The 16,272-nt window shown below is 42.7% G+C and overlaps 1 protein-coding gene across 1 annotated transcript in view; it reads right to left on the reverse strand.

Annotated features, from left to right (window-relative positions):
- Nucleotides 1–16,272, reverse strand: part of LOC148373153 (uncharacterized) — a 38,986-nt gene that overhangs the window by 8,847 nt on the left and 13,867 nt on the right. Inside the window, exon 2 of the mRNA XM_088327657.1 lies at nucleotides 2,440–2,604. The gene's annotated coding sequence lies outside the window, so the exon portion shown is untranslated. The remainder of the gene's footprint in view (nucleotides 1–2,439; nucleotides 2,605–16,272) is intronic.

Raw genomic sequence — 16,272 nt, forward strand, 5'->3', positions numbered from 1 at the left:
TGTTTCATGATCTTGTCATCTCGGCGCTCTTGTTATATGCACTTTAAAGTACATGTCCTGCTTTGTCTTTATTCCATGTTTTGTTCAGTAAGGGCTAGTAAGTGTTCCAATTTATCTTTTGTCTTTTTTCATGTATACACTGAGTCGTCTTACTTTAATGTTTTGCTCAGTACCTTTTCCAGCGTCATATCTCCTCGTCCTCGTAGAACTCTAGTTTTTCCTGTCCATGCGTGAGAATGTTTCTTGTGTTGCCTCCTTTCAGGTTTTGTTAAGTCAAAAACAGGCGATAGTCCACCCTATCCGGCGTTTTCTCCATCTTTTCATGTTTTGTTCAGTTAGAATTAGTGAATGTTCCAACGTTGTTTCATGATCTTGTTATCTCGGCGCTCTTGTTATATGCACTTGAGAGTACATGTCCTGCTTTGTCTTTATTCCATGTTTTGTTCAGTAAGGTCTTCCAATATATCTTTTGTCTTTTTTCATGTATACACTGAGTCGTCTTACTTTAATGTTTCGTTCAGTGCCTTTTCCAACGTCGTATCTCCTCGTCCTCATAGCACTCTAGTTTTTCCTGTCCACGCGTGAGAATGTTTCTTGTGTTGCCTCCTTTCAGGTTTTGTTAAGTAAAAACCAGTCCACCCTATGCGGCGTTTTCTCCATCTTTTAATGTTTTGTTTAGTTAGAGCTCATTTGAGTTCCTACTATTATGTTTTGTTCAGTTAAGGCCAGTGAGCGTTCTGATAATGTTTCATGATCTTGTCATCTCGGCGCTCTTGTTATTGTTATATGCACTTGAGAGTACATGTCCTGCTTTGTCTTTGTTTCATGTTTTGTTCAGTAAGGGCTTTTGTCATTTTTCCATGTTTTGTATACCCTGAGTCGTCTTCCTTTAATATTTCGCTCAGTGCCTTTTCCAACGTCATTACTCACGGTCTCGTCCTCATAGCACCCGAATTTTTTCTGTCCATGTGTGAGAATATTTCTTGTGTTGCCCACTTTCAGGTTTTGTTAAGTTAAAACCAGTCAGTAGTCCACCCTATGCTATTTTTCATGTTTTGTTCAGTTGGAGCCAGTGAATGTTGCAATGTTATTTCATGATCTCGTCATCTCGGCGCTCTTGTTATATGCACTTGAGAGTACATGTCCTGCTATGGCTTTGTTCCATGTTTTGTTCAGTAAGAGCTAGTAAGTCTTCCAATATATCTTTTGTCTTTTTTAATGTTGACTTGAGTTTGTATTCCCTGAGTCACCTTCCTTTAATGTTTTGCTCAGTACCTTTTCCAACGTCATTTCTCATCGTCCTCGTAACACCCTAGTTTTCCTGTCCACTTGTGAGAATGTTTCTTGTGTTGCCTACTTTAAGGTTTTGTTAAATTAAAACCGGTCGGTAGTCCACCCTTTGCTGTGTTTTCTCCATCCTTTCATGTTTTGTTCAGTTGGAGCCAGTGAGTGTTGCAATGTTATTTCATGATCTCTTCATCTCGGCGCTCTTGTTATATACACTTGAGAGTACATGTCCTGCTTTCTCTTTATTCCATGTTTTGTTCAGTAAGGTCTTCCAATATATCTTTTGTCTTTTTTCATGTTGACTTGAGTTTGTATACCCTGAGTCATCTTCCTTTAATGTTTCGCTCAGTTCCTTTTCCAACGTCATATCTCACGGCCTCGTCCTCGTAGCACCCTAGTTTTGCTGTCACGTGTGAGAATATATCTTGTGTTGCCCACTTTCATGTTTTGTTCAGTTAGAGTTAGTGAGCGTTCCAACGTTGTTTCATGATCTTGTCACCTCGGCACTCTTGTCATTGTTAGATGCACTTGAGAGTACATGTCCTGCTTTGTCTTTGTTCTATGTTTTGTTCAGTAAGAGCTAGTAAGTGTTCCAATATATCTTTTATCATTTTTCATGTTGACTTGAGTTTGTAGACCCTGAGTCACCTTACTTTAATGTTTCGCTCAGTACCTTTTCCAACGTCATATCTCATGGTCTTGTCCTCGTAGCACTCTGGTTTTTCCTGTCCATGCACGAGAATGTTTCTTGTGTTGAATTCTTTCAGGTTTGTGAAGTTAAAATCAGTCGGTAGTCCACCCTATGCTGCATCTTTTCATGTTTTGTTCAGTTAGAGCCTTGTTTGAATTCCTACTTTTATGTTTTGTTTGGTTAGGATCACCCGGGATTCCGACCTATCCGGCTTCGTCTTTTGTAGTCTCTCATCGCTTCGACATCTTCTGATTTTGAAGAACCGAGTAAACTTTCTTGTTGTGTTTCTGTGTATTAAATCCTTTCCTGTCGATAAATCTTCATTTTTTTGGTTCGGGGATCGGCATTCCGGCCACGCCGGGTCACGACCGGGTGGGCGGGGGCCCGAGGGTTTTGGCGAAGGAAGAAGAAGACGGAGGGTCCGACAGAGGTCGCTTGCCCGTTTGTGGCAAAAATCTTACCTGGCGGTCGGAGGTTACGGGCGGGACCCTCGGGTGGGCCGGAGTCCGTCTCCTTCCGTCTCGTTCCGAACAGGGACGAAAGCGGCGCGAGGCAGTCGGGCGGGCGAGTGGAGACTCGCAAGTCGGGGTCTTGTGACAGCCTGCCGCGCCGCTCGGCCCGGCTTCCTGTTGACGAGGCGAAAATGAAAAAAGGTGGGGGAGGGGGGTGAGGACTTTTGCTTCACAGTCTACGAATTCAAAATAGGAAAGTGTGACGTGGTTTGTTCCGCTTTCTCTGAAATTCACGAGAAATGCAAGCGCTGCTTTTGGAAGTTGAACATATGCACTACTTGGGAAGCTGGGCTGCTATTCTGTCCTTGGTACAAGCATCCATTTTGGCCCGGTCATCCCGGAAGTGGGTTTCTTCCTCATGTTGAGGTTTTTGAGTTTTCCCTTGCCCTCATGTCGGTTTTAGATCAGGAAATGGTGTCGAAATAGTCTGTAGTCTGTGCAGCCCTTTGAGGGACAAACAAATAAAAATGACTTGGCTTGCGGTTAGCAGGTAGTCATTAGCATGTAGCAGTTAGCACCTAGTCGTTAGTATCTCTTTGTTAGCTTGCAGTCGTTAGCTACAAGATAAACACTCTGTAATGACACAGTAATAACACAGTAATAACACAGTAATAACAAATTGAATGGATACGAGTGGGCCTGCTCATTTTCAATTAGCATGTAGTCATTAGCACGTAGCAGTTAGCAAGTAGTCATTAGCATCTATTTGTTAGCTTGCAGTCGTTAGCTACAAGATAAACACTGTGGAATAACACGGTAATAATAAAATGAATGTAATCGAGTGGGCCGGCTCATTGTCAATTAGCATGTAGTCGTTAGCATGTAGTCGTTAGCATATTGTTGTTATTAGCATGCCATGTGCAACCCCTGTTTCTTATTTTCCTCATGCTGAGGTTTTGAGTTTTTCTTGCCCTCATGTTGGCTTTAGATCAGGGGATGGTGTCACAATAGTCTGTGGTCTGTGCAGCCTTTTGAGGGCCTAATAAATAAAGATGACTTTGCTTGCGGTTAGCATGTAGTCATTAACATGTAGCTGTTAGCATGTAGTTGTTAGCATCTACTTGTTAGCTTGCAGTCGTTAGCTACAAGATAAACACTGTGGAATAACACGGTAATAATAAAATGAATGGAATGGAGTGGGCCGGCTCATTTTCAATTAGCATGTTGTCATTAGCATGTAGTCTTTAGCATGTTGTTGTTATTAGCATGCCATGTGCAACCCCCGTTTCTTATTTTCCTCATGCTGAGGTTTTGAGTTTTCTCTTGCCCTCATGTAGGTTTTAGATCAGGGAATGGTGTCAAAATAATCTGTAGTCTGTGCAGCCTTTTGAGGGCCAAACAAATAAAGATGACTTGGCTTGCGGTTAGCAGGGAGTTATTAGCATGTAGCTGTTAGCACGTCGTCGTTAGCATATATTTGTTAGCTTGCAGGAGTTAGCTACAAGATAAACACTGTGGAATAACACAATAATAATAAAATGAATGGAAACGAGTGGGGCTGCTCATTCTCAATTAGCATGTAGCAGTTAGCAAGTAGTCGTTAGTATGTTGTTGTCATTTATACATTTTTTTTGTAGTTTTGGTAGTATAAGGCCAGTTGCATTTTTGTGGTATTTTTGTAGTATTTTCGTAGTTTTTCTGCAGTCAGTTTTTTGTATTATTTCTGTAGTATTTTTGTAGGATCACTTTAATTTTATTATTGTAGTATTTCTTTGTAGCATTACTCATTTATAATTTTTTAGTATTTTTGGTCATATTTCTGCAGTTGGATTTTTTATATTTTGGTAGTAGTTTTATCAAATCATTGCAATTTGATTTTTTGCAGTTTTTTGTAGTATTTCCATGGTAGTATTTTGTAGTATAATTGTAGATGTTTTGTGGTATTACTGTAGTTGCATTTATTTAGTAATTTTGGAGTAATTGTGCGGTTTGATTTTCAACATATTTCTGTAGTATTTTTTGGGTAGTATTATTGCAGTCGTACATTTTTACTATTTTTAGTATTTTGGCAAAAAATCTGTGGTATTGTTTCCATATTAATACTTTATGTTTGTAGTATATCTGCAGTATCACTGAAGTTGTATTTTGTCTTATAGTATTACTACAGTAATACTATTATGTTATTACTATGTTGTAACCAGGTTAATTTTTGGACGTAGGGTTAAATAGACTCAGTCAACCAATATAAAAATCAAAGTACTGTACTAGAAAATCACAATGACCCAGCACTGGTGAGCCATTTTCAGGACGAGTCTGCAAGTACCTCAACTGTCCTTTAGGGGGCACTCTGGAGAGGTTGGATACCCCTGCATCATAATCATTATAAGCCTAAACGCTACATTGCAATTATTATTATTATTTTTACCTATCTATCATGATTTTTTTCTATCTTTTTTTTGTCTCCAAATTGTTTACATGTTTTACCGTGGAGTGCCATGTCTAATCTCGTTTTGTACAATGTTTACGACATCGCTAAATCGCTTCTCGATTCGAAAGAATAGAAGCCCAATCGATTCACCTGCAATAGCAACTATCTAACGACAGAGGTCACTGTTGAATAAGCTTTCAATTCAACATCCGGTTGTGTTAAATGAAAATGTTGGGGTCTCAAACTCATTTTATCGAGGGGCCACAGGAGCTAGGGTCTTGGTGAGGTGGGCCCAAAAACACTTTTCATTAAAACATTCTCAAATATCGCTTTTTAATTCCCTACAAATACAAAACATGAAGAATAAATATGGATGAAAAATGACTCATCCAGGAATTCAACCGTCATCCGGTAGGACTGAGATTAAAGGGACAGTGTGTATGACTCAGTTGTTCCTAGTGGGAAGAAATGTCTTTAAAGAAAATGGATTGGAGCACCGGTGTCAAACAGGCGGCCCGCGGGCCAGATCAGGCCCGCTAAGGGATTGAATCGGGCCCATGGGACAACACCCAGAGAAGCGCAAGAGAAAAACAAGCTGCAGGTTGAAATATGTCAACTTGATGTTGCCAAAGCCAGGTGCCTCCAACAAAGACACTGTACTTGTATTTCTCTCTCTCTCTCTCTCTCTCTCTCTCTCTCTCTCTCTCTCTCTCTCTCTCTCTCTCTCTCTCTCTCTCTCTCTCTCTCTCTCTCTCTCTCTCTCTCTCTCTCTCTTTCTCTCTTTCTTTTCCACCCCTTTTCTCCCACTCTGTCTCTTTCACTCTCTGTGTCTCTCTTTTTCTCTTCCTTTGTCGCTCTTTGTCTCTTTTCTCTATTTTAACCTATTTTGCTCTAACTTCCTTTTTTCCTTTTCTCTCTTTATACCCTTCGTGCTTTCTTTTCTCTTTTCTCTCCTTCTGTCTTTTTATTTCTTTTTGGATTTCTTTCTTCCTCTCCCTTTCTTTTCCCCTTCTCTCACGACTTTTTATCTTTTGTTTCTCACGCTCTCTCCCTCTTTCTCTTTCTCTTTCTTTGTCCCGCCCTCTCTTCTCCTTTTCCCTCCCTCTTTCTCTTCTTTCTTTATCTCTCTTTTTCTTTCTCTTGAATCTACCAGTCCGGCCCCCGACAGAATGTTTATTCTATCGTGTGGCCCCCGAGTTGAAATGAGTTTGACACCCCTGGATTGGAGTAATTAGCAAAAATATAAAAGAGCATTTTTAGAAAATACTCGTAGTTCTAGAATTTCTAATTTTACATGACATAGGCCTCAGCCAGACAGAGATGACATCATTTTCAGCCATCTTGCTGCTACGGTTACCCGAAAAGGACTTTGTAAGTAGAGACGCAAGTTGGATGTAAATTCGCTAATCCGTTCCAAACCCTGCAAAAGAACACTATATTTTTGGGATGAATTATAAACGAGCAACAGAACATGAAACAAACACATATTAAAATGAGATAAGCACACAATAAATACAAAATAGAATAGAATAGAATAGAATATGCCTTTATTGTCATTGTACAACATGGGATATGCTGTGAGAGGCACATGATGTAAAAAGAACAAAGAATAAAGAAAAAAAACAAAAATATTCATTTCCCTGTTTGAAAAACCGATCCAACGACATCTGCTATTGCCGACTTTTGCCAATGCTTGAGAAATGCGCAACTTTAATTGTAATGACAGACGCCGCGTTGCAGTACAAAGTACACGGCCGTTCTGATGAACGCAAAAGAGAATTAAAAAAAGAGAGAAATATGAACCAACTTAAAGAACAGCTTTATTTATTGTACCAGAAAACATATAAAAAGCATCTGAAATTCAAAAATAAAATGAAACTCCTTAAACTCTAAACATTTTTGACCGACCATGTCAAACCCTGTACTGAAAAATGAAATGACATCAAATAAATTGATAATATTTGATGAAAACATAAACAATGCTATTAATAGGCACAGGACACACCAAAAGAAAGCATGAATCTTTTCATCTTTCATCAGGAAAAAAAAAATATTCTTCTTGCTTTAAGTATTGTGGTGCAACGGTTGAAAGATCCCGGGTTGGAAACGTATATTGGCCTGGAGAGGGCGCCCAAGACACACCACAGCAAATGGCGTTCCATGAAAAATACTTGTTTTCAAGTAAACTTCTGAGAAAAATTGCTCTCTGCAGAACGTTTTTAATATATATTTGTGATACCTCCAATATCTAAACAACATTTTCCATAAACACACGGGCACTTTCCTTCAAAACAACATTTTTTTTTGCAAGAATGCTAAACCTATGCGTGGATTTTACCAGAACTATGGATTTCTCGATGTTTCCAGTGACGTGATCACATGATTCGGGTTGTCATGACGATTGCGGACGCGCACAAAACGTCATCCCTCTCTGTCTCGACAATGATGAAGGCACCCCCTCATCCTTTTTTATTTTATTTTAAAAAGGCTTCGAAGCGTTAGCAGTCTGTACTCATATGATTGATTGATTTTATCATAGCTACTCATGCCCTCAATGTCAGGACCAGAACGGAAACAGGACCCACTTGCGTGACGTTTACCACGAGTTTTATTGAAAGAGAGAGGAAGGGCTGCGCCCACGATTCGGTGTTCGCTGGGTGTGGGAAGCAAGTCGCTCTCGTACTCAAATTGTGCTCCAAAGTGGATCTTCCGTAGTGAGCGATGGCGGTGTCAGGGACGGATAAAACGGGTCGGTAGCCGGGACCGGGAGAGCAAGGCGTGGTCGGGGTCGGAAACGAGTCGTAAGCCAGAACGTTAGCGTAGACGTAGTCGGGGACAAAAAGAGGTAATAAGCCGGGACGGGAGAACAGACGTGGTCAGGAGCAAAAACAGGTCGTAGCCGGATACAGATGGGAGCAAAATCAGGACAGGTGGGAGTCAGGGTCGAAAAAGGCTTGCCTAGTATACACTGAGGTTCGCAGACGGACTGACACCAGGGGATTGACAGGACTGAGTTCAAATAGTGACAGGGAGGATTTATCATACTGATGTGATTCCCAGAGGCTTGATACTTACGAAAGAGTTGCACCAAAGCCTTTAAAATACTCCCAAAAAAACATATTTTTACATTTTGGCACTTGGAACAATGCTTCTGGAAACATATTTATATGTTATGGCACTTTAGCACTTCACAAAAAAAACTGCAAAACAAATATTAACCAGCTCAGTAGCCTAGATGGTAAGGCGCCCGCTTTGAGACTGGGAGGTCGGTGGTTCGCGCCCCGGCCGAGTCATTCCTAAGACTTAAAAAGTGGTCGGCGGCGCCCTCTGTTGGCTGCGGCTGCATCGGCTCGCTACAACGGGTCAGGTGCAATCGACATTTCGTTCTGTGTACATTGTTACACAGAATGACAATACAAGGAAATTATTATTATTATTATTATTATATATCTTTTAAATGAAGGATGATATCGTCGAATATGTACATTTGGCAATACGCAGCTCTACACTGCTCCCTAGTGTGTTGAAGATGTAATTGCACTTGATTAAAAAAAGTAAATCAAGAAAGAAAACTTCCTTTAAATGCCCGCACTACCCCTTGACAGGGTCCCAGGAGGGACGCGCCCCACCATTTGAGCAGCCCTGCCTAAAGCGCTGTATACAAGCATTCGATGTAAAACAAGAAAAAAAACCCTCCCCACTCGACATCCCAGAATATTATACACACAAACACACTCGCACACACGGCAAAAAACAAAGAGGCACTCTGTGGGTCGACACGCATACACGCGCAAACTCCCACGATCCCACACTGATTGACTCTGACATGGTGTACTTTCCCAAATGAGCGTTAACCTTTACCACCGAGTAGACCGAAAAAGAAGTCCGGAAATCAAACCTGCACTGGGATTTCTTCGGGCTGTTGCCATGACAACATAACTGGATCGCCAAACAGGAAGTAGCCGATTGCTATTGATTTCTGTAGCGCTCGCCGTTCGGCATCACTTCACATTAAGTTAGGGTTAAGCCCCGCCCTCAAACGCGACGAGCCAATCGCAGTGCGTCCAGCCGACTCGATTGAAATGCATCACTGTCCGCCAGTTTTCGTTTCGTTTTCGTTTTTTTTTTTTCCTCGGGGTACCGTATTTTCCGCACTATAAGGCGCACCTATTGTTAAGGGGGTAAGAAGTTGGACTGAATCATCTGACTGTTTTGGCGACGTTCCCATTGTAGCGCCTTATTATCCGGTGCGCCTTATGTATGGAAAATATAGGACCAAGCACTATTTTTTGGGAATGCGCCCTATAACCCGGTGCGCCTTATAGTGCGGAAAATACGGGTACATGCAAATCTGATATCCCGTGAGACTGGCGATGGGGGGTATCTTTTACCATTTCTATAGCCAGAACAAAATCAGGACAGGTAGACCGCGGCACCAACTCAAGGTGGATAACTTTGCTAGGGAGAAATATCAAATGATTCATAATGTTGACGTTAGCTAACGTTAGCGCTTGGCTCACTTTGTTTACTGAGAGTTGAGTGGCCTGTTTTATGTTAGTTTTTGTATTTTGCAAATGATGATTGTGTCACGGGGACCGGACCAGAACGGAGGCAGGAGGCAGGAAGGGAGAACTCAATTGCATTGACGATCAAAACTTTTATTTAGTAAAATAAAAGTCGTCCTAAACTCAGGGACAAGACAGAACAAACAGGCTTTAACAAAAAACGTGCAAACACAGGTTTCTTCCGACTCAAACAAAACAGGACAGAGCAAAACAGAACGGAGATGCAGACAGAAAATGCAATGAGCCAGCACCCGCAAAACCCACAACCCACCCTTAAGTAGCACATACGCAAATTAGCTGATCTACTGCAGCCATGCCCAGGGGGTGGGGCCAGCCGGTCGCCACGGCGACCATGCTGGACACGACAGATTGTTAGCTGTTGTCCAAAGGGTTTTCGTCAAACTGGTAGCCTACAGGCGGTAAAATTGCTTGTCTTGTCATGATTACTGATGTGAGGCAACTGAGCCTGCTCCTTTGGCCTCGGACGCTGATTGGCTACCACTTTTTATACCCTCGTCTTCCTGTCCTGGTTGTCAGTCCGTCTGCGAACCTCAGCTTACGCTAGGCAAGCTTTTGTCACATGCCAGAAACAGAGACAGGACCCAGTAGCGTTCGTTTACTCCGTTTTATCGATAAAGAGAGAGAGAGCAGTGTTTGATTTCACGATCCGATGATCAACAGACACAGGTATCAGGTGGCAGGAACGCGAAAGTGGCACTTCTGCGTCGCTAGCCGGGGCGGGAGAGCAAGGGCGGTATCGAGTCCAGAAAAGAGGTCGGCAACAGGTATCAGGCAGGAATAAAGTATCTATCTATCTATCTATCTATCTATCTATCTATCTATCTATCTATCTATCTATGTCAAGTCAAGTCATTTTTATTTGTGACGCCCTAAATCACGAAGAGTCTCAAAGGGCTTCACAGATTGTTACACTATATTACACAAACTATTTTCAACCGACAAGAGGAGTAGGTTATTCGTATGCAATGGAGTAGAAGTGAGTTTTAAGTTTAGATTTAAACATTTCCACTGAGGTTGCAGATCGAATCTCAGGGGGAAGAGCATTCCACAGCACCGGTGCCCGGATGGAGAACGCTCTCGAACCAGCAGAAGACTTCTTTGCTCTCGGGATCACCAGAAGACCAGCACTCTCAGATCGTAGGCTTCGGACCGGGACATAGGGGCAAATCAGATCTGAAAGATAAGAGGGAGCAAGTCCATGTATGATTTTGTACAATACTAAGAGAACTTTGAAGTCACATCTTTGGCTAACTGGGAGCCAATGCAGGTTAGCCAAAATCGGTGTTATGTGATCGTACTTTTTTGTCCTAGTTAAAAGCCTCGCTGCGGCATTTTGTACTAGCTGAAGAGACTTGATTCTGGACTTCGGGAGACCGGAGAGTAGTGCATTGCAGTAATCGAGACGGGAGGTAACAAATGCATGAATTATTGTTTCCGCATCAGACTGAGACAGTATTGAACGGATTTTAGCAATGTTGCGAAGATGGAAGAAGGCAGTTCTAGTAATTTGCTTTACATGCATCTCAAAGGATAGTTCAGGGTCAAATATGACACCTAAATTTTTAACTGAGTCACTCTGTGTGATGTGACATTTGTCAATGTTCACAGCAGTTTTTGCGAATAAGTCCCGGCATTTAGAAGGACCAATGACTAACATTTCGGTCTTTTCAGAGTTAAGACGCAAGAAATTGAGTGACATCCACTCTTTTATCTCAGTGAGACAGGCCTCCAAATTTCCACAGTTTAGTGTGGAAGATTCCTCCAACGGAAGATATAGTTGAGTGTCGTCTGCGTAGCAGTGGAAGCTGATATTGTACTTGCGAATAATGTCACCTCATGGAAGCATGTAAATGTTGAAAAGTAGGGGGCCGAGCACTGAACCCTGCGGAACACCGCAGGTAACATTAAAGGGCTCAGATGTCGTTTCACCATATTTAACACAGTGCGTCCTATCTGAGAGGTAAGATTTGAACCACGAGAGGACGGCTCCTGAGAGACCAATCCATTTTTCCAACCGTTCTAGTAGGATATTGTGGCGCACTGTGTCAAAAGCAGCACTAAGATCCAGTAGCAGCAAAAGTGATGAAGCGCCAGAATCCATTGACATTAGGAGATCATTTGTTACCTTGATCAGAGCTGTCTCAGTAGAGTGGTTAGCCCTGAATCCAGATTGCATGGATTCAAAAAGGTTATTCTCCGATATGAAAGCATTCAGCTGCTGTGCCACTACTCTTTCGAGTACTTTAGAGAGGAAAGGTAGGTTTGACACAGGTCTGTAATTACTTAATATTTCTGGATCAAGGTTGGGTCGTTTCAGTGTGGGTTTAATAACGGCGGACTTAAAAGCTGCTGGAACTACACCTGAGGAGAGTGATGTATTTATAATATTTAGAACTGAAGGCCCAAGGACGCTAAAAAGACTTTTAATAAGTGAACCTGGGAGAGGGTCGAACTGGCAAGTTGTCGGTTTGGCCGCATTCACCACTTGTTTGAGATCATCAAGTGACAGTTCACTAAAACCGGCCATTTTCCCAGGGCAGCCACCCTGTCGTGCATCTGTAAATTTCAGTCCTTTAATACGTGTGGTACTAACAATATCTTTTGCAATTTCTTCCTGTATGCATTGAATCTTCTTAGTGAAGAAGACCATTAAGTCCTGAGCAGAGTGTGTCGAACTGTCTGCGATAGCCTGTTGCCTTGTAAGCGATGCTACAGTGTCAAAAAGGGCTTTGGGGTTGTTCTTTTGAGACGCAATCACCTTCGAAAGGTAGGCCGATTTTGCAGAGGCAAGGGCCGCTTTATACTTTAACAAGCTGTCACACCAGGTTTGATGGAAAACCTCAAGCTTGGTAGCGCGCCATTTTCTCTCCCATTTCCTGCATTCTTTTTTAAGGGCTCTAGTTTCATCAGTAAACCAAGGTGTGCGTCTTTTAGGACGTGATTTTAGTTTTATGGGCGCTATTGAATCCAGCACACTAGTCAGGGTGGTATTGAACTCATTCATGAGTGAGTCAATCGAGCCATTGTATTTAGGAAAGGACGCAACTGCTCCAGGAAGGAGTTCAAAGAGCTCAGAAACTGTGCCAGTGCTTATATTGCGTCCGCTAAATCCCTCAGCTATATTAAGTCTACATTTAGTTAGCACCTCAAATGTCACTAAATAATGATCAGAGATAACAGTAGTACACGGTAGAACCATAATGTTTGAGGTTAAAACTCCTCGAGTCAGAATCAAATCTAGCGTGTTCCCATTTTTATGGGTTGGCAAGTCAACCAGTTGGGTAAAACCAAATGCATCAATTAGAGAACTAAACGCAATAGTAAGTGAACTGTGTGGGGAGTTCATATGAATGTTAAAGTCTCCCATAATTATAATTTTGTCTGCATAGGTTACTAGTTCAGACAAAAGTTCAGCAAATTCGTCTAAGAAAGTTGTGTATGGCCCAGGTGCACGATAGATAGTTATTACATCAATTGACAATTGAGGGGACCGCATCACAAGAGCCTCAAACGTTTTGTAATTATTAGAGGTACGTGTATTAAATTTGAGCGATTTTTCAGAGATTAGCGCAACACCACCACCTCTTTTCAGCGTGCGTGCTATATGACTACTCTCGTAGTCTGGGGGAGAGGCATAATTTAGAGCTAAGTGCTCATCCGGGCGTAACCACGTTTCACAAAGACCCATACAGTTAAGTTTATAATCACGAATAATGTTATCAACAAGTAAAGCTTTTGGAGCAAGCGATCTAATATTTAACAGACCAAATTTCAGCTTTGCTGAATCATTTGACTTAGCTGAACTCTTTGTAGTCTTTGTCGAGATCTTCAAAAGCTCCCGGCGTTGTGGCCGCTCGTGAGCGCTGAGTTTAAAGCGTCGGTTGTCCGGCGAGGAATAAATGGTGGAATTAGTTACATCCTCGCGTCCATCCTCGCGTCCATCTTGCTGCTTGGACTTCACACGTTTCACACATCTACCTGCACGGCAACCACGCTTCTTTGTCCTTTCTTTACGGCGCCGTCGGCGACGTTTATTAAGAGGAATAGTTGTCCACGAGGATGCCGGGTCTCTTTGAAGTTCGCTCGGTATATCATGGGCGGTATAAAAAGTGCCCGAAAAATCGAAATTTAGACGCCCACCCAACCGAATAAGTTCGTCCCTACTGTAAGTGTTTTTGGCCACACATGTGTCCAAAAGTGAAAGCAAAAAAGACAAGAGAACGGCAATAAATAGAAGATTAGCTGGAGAGCTAGCCGCGAGCATGTATCCATGCGCAGCCGCCATCTTGAGGTTATCTATCTATCTATCTATCTATCTATCTATCTATCTATCTAGACATCTAGACATCTAGACATCTATCTATCTATCTATACAGGTCGATGGTCGGGATGGAAGAGCAGGGTAGAAACAGGTCCAGAAACAGGTTAGCACCAGGTATCAGGCGGGAGAAAACAGGGCAGAAAAATGTCAGAAGGTATGAAGCTTGCCTAGCTGGGAGCATAGATCCGCAAACAATCTGACAGCTTCCTCTTGGAAGCCGGGGGTTTAAAAAGAGTCTTTGAACCAATCAGCGCTCAGGGCTGTTGGTGCCAATTTGGCAGTTACAGGTGCCCTGAATCAGCAATCATGACAGCTTTTTGACCCTGACTCTCTCCTGTTTCGATTCCCGTCTGTTTCCCCGCCCCTTTTCTGATCTCGACCACAATTAAGCCACCCCCCCCCCCCCCCCCCCCCCCCGTCCCGGGTACTGATCTGCTTTTTTCCTGCTCTCGACACCGCCATCGCTCGCCACGGAAATACCACTTCCGCCTCTGAGCAACCTGCTCCCCGCAACCAGCGATCTACGGATCATGTCTACGATCCTTTCCCTTCTTCCCAATAAAACTGAGAGGAACGCACGCAAGTGGGTCCTGTCTCCGTTCTGGTCTAGACATGTCTTGGTAAAATATGCAGCTTAGCGACACACATCGCGCTCTTCACTCAATATTCAATCTTTGTCCCAGTGAATAAAGGGGGCGGGGCTTAGCCATAGCTCAACATATATGTCCATCAGGAAGTGACAAAGGCCCATGAGTCCCACCCCTTCACCTGACAACCCCTCCCCCCCTAAAAAAAGATGCTTTCTGATTGGCTGTTCGAGGAGCCCTTTGGCCTCTGCTGCAAAAATGACAGGTGAGGAGAGTGGTTGCTATGGCAACATGCACTCCCTGAGCGTCCCGCTAAGTATAATTGCATGCTTATCTTTCCACTTTCAACTTCATTGTATAAAGGTGCGAGGGTCGGCAACACGCGGCTCTGGAGTCGGATGCGGTTCTTTACACGTTGAAAAAGATTGGAGAGGAAAAACGTCTTTTCGTTTGAAAACGGTCCGCTGCTATTACCGGTCGTGACAGGTAAGGCTTCAAGCTATTGTCTCACCTGCCTTTTTAGCTAAGATGATCACGCTACACTCATCTAAAGGCAAGTGATTGCAAAACTGAAATAAAAATCTGTTACCGTATTTTCCGCACTATAAGGCGCGCCGAGTTATAGGGCGCCCCCCCAAAAGTAGTTTTTGGTCCTATATTTTCCATACATAAGGCGCACCGGATTATAAGGCGCTCCAATGGGAACGTGGACAAAACAGTCAGATCGTGCAAACTTCTTACCCCCTTAACATTCCCAAAGCTTGCAAAGAAGCAAATACGTGTCATAGACACGTGCGGATGCGGTGTCCGTACGATGTCACCAAACAAACCTTTCTTAGTTTCCATTTTATTTTTTGCTGGCAACTGTGTGGACAGCAAAGTAAGAATTTGATTGTGCAGAGAAACGGGGTTCTTTACTGTGCATATGACAATAAACACTTTGAATTGAATTTAGTTTAAAAATAGACTCATCACAGAAAAATCAAGATCGTTCTGAAACAAGATACCGGGAAAATATATAGCCGGAGTAGCTCACCTAAGTTCTCTTGCAGCCATCACATTCAATAATGATACGTAACCATGGTCTTCTTACATTTGTGAGTGTAGTAAATCCAGGAGAGTCAAATATTTACAAATACAGAATAGTAAAACATGTTTTCTCTATGCCATAGCGCAACCCGACGTGTGATTCACATTCATCTTTTTCGGCCAATTGCAGGCTTTGTTTCGCCCCTTTAGCCAATGCGAGCCTCTCAATGATCAAAAGGATCCGCCCCCTTTACCTCCGAATAACTTTAGTTAATAGAGACTGATTCAAATGATGATTGACACATTGGTTAGGAAATGAAACGCCGGTAAATAAATCCCAGCATACACTTGGCGTTCGGGGGAAAATCGAGTCGACGGCTGCTTCCTTTAGTTGGAAAACTTTGCGATTTAATATTGATCCATATATAAGGCGCACTGTATTATAAGGCGCATGGTCAGCTTTTGAAAAAGATAAAGGCTTTTAGGTGCGCCTTATAGTGTGGAAAATACGGTACTCTTTGTTCCGACTCAGATGAATGGATGTTGCTAGCACTTGTAGCGATGATTTCAGTTTGGGACTAGACTTCAGACTGAGAGAGTAAAAGGGTTCAAGAACAGCATTCAATAGACTTAAGGCCAATTTGACAGCACCGTTAAGGGGTTATCACACTTCGGCACAAGTCTTAAGGTTTCCCTTTGTGCAGATTTTTAACGAGGCGGAAAGTCGGACACACCGATAGCACGCAGCGACACGCGTGTTGACACACAAAGGCCAGACGTCGCAATTAGCGAGAGATGATGAGGATGACGAGGCCGGCGTTGCCGCTTGTTAACTTTGCCGCCCAAAAGTTATGATTGCCGTTAGTGGATCATTAGCGGCGGCATCTCGCT

Source organism: Urocampus carinirostris, chromosome 2 (genome assembly GCF_059441175.1).
Source record: "Urocampus carinirostris isolate Australia breed hairy pipefish chromosome 2, RoL_Ucar_1.0, whole genome shotgun sequence".
Lineage (NCBI taxonomy): Eukaryota > Metazoa > Chordata > Actinopteri > Syngnathiformes > Syngnathidae > Urocampus > Urocampus carinirostris.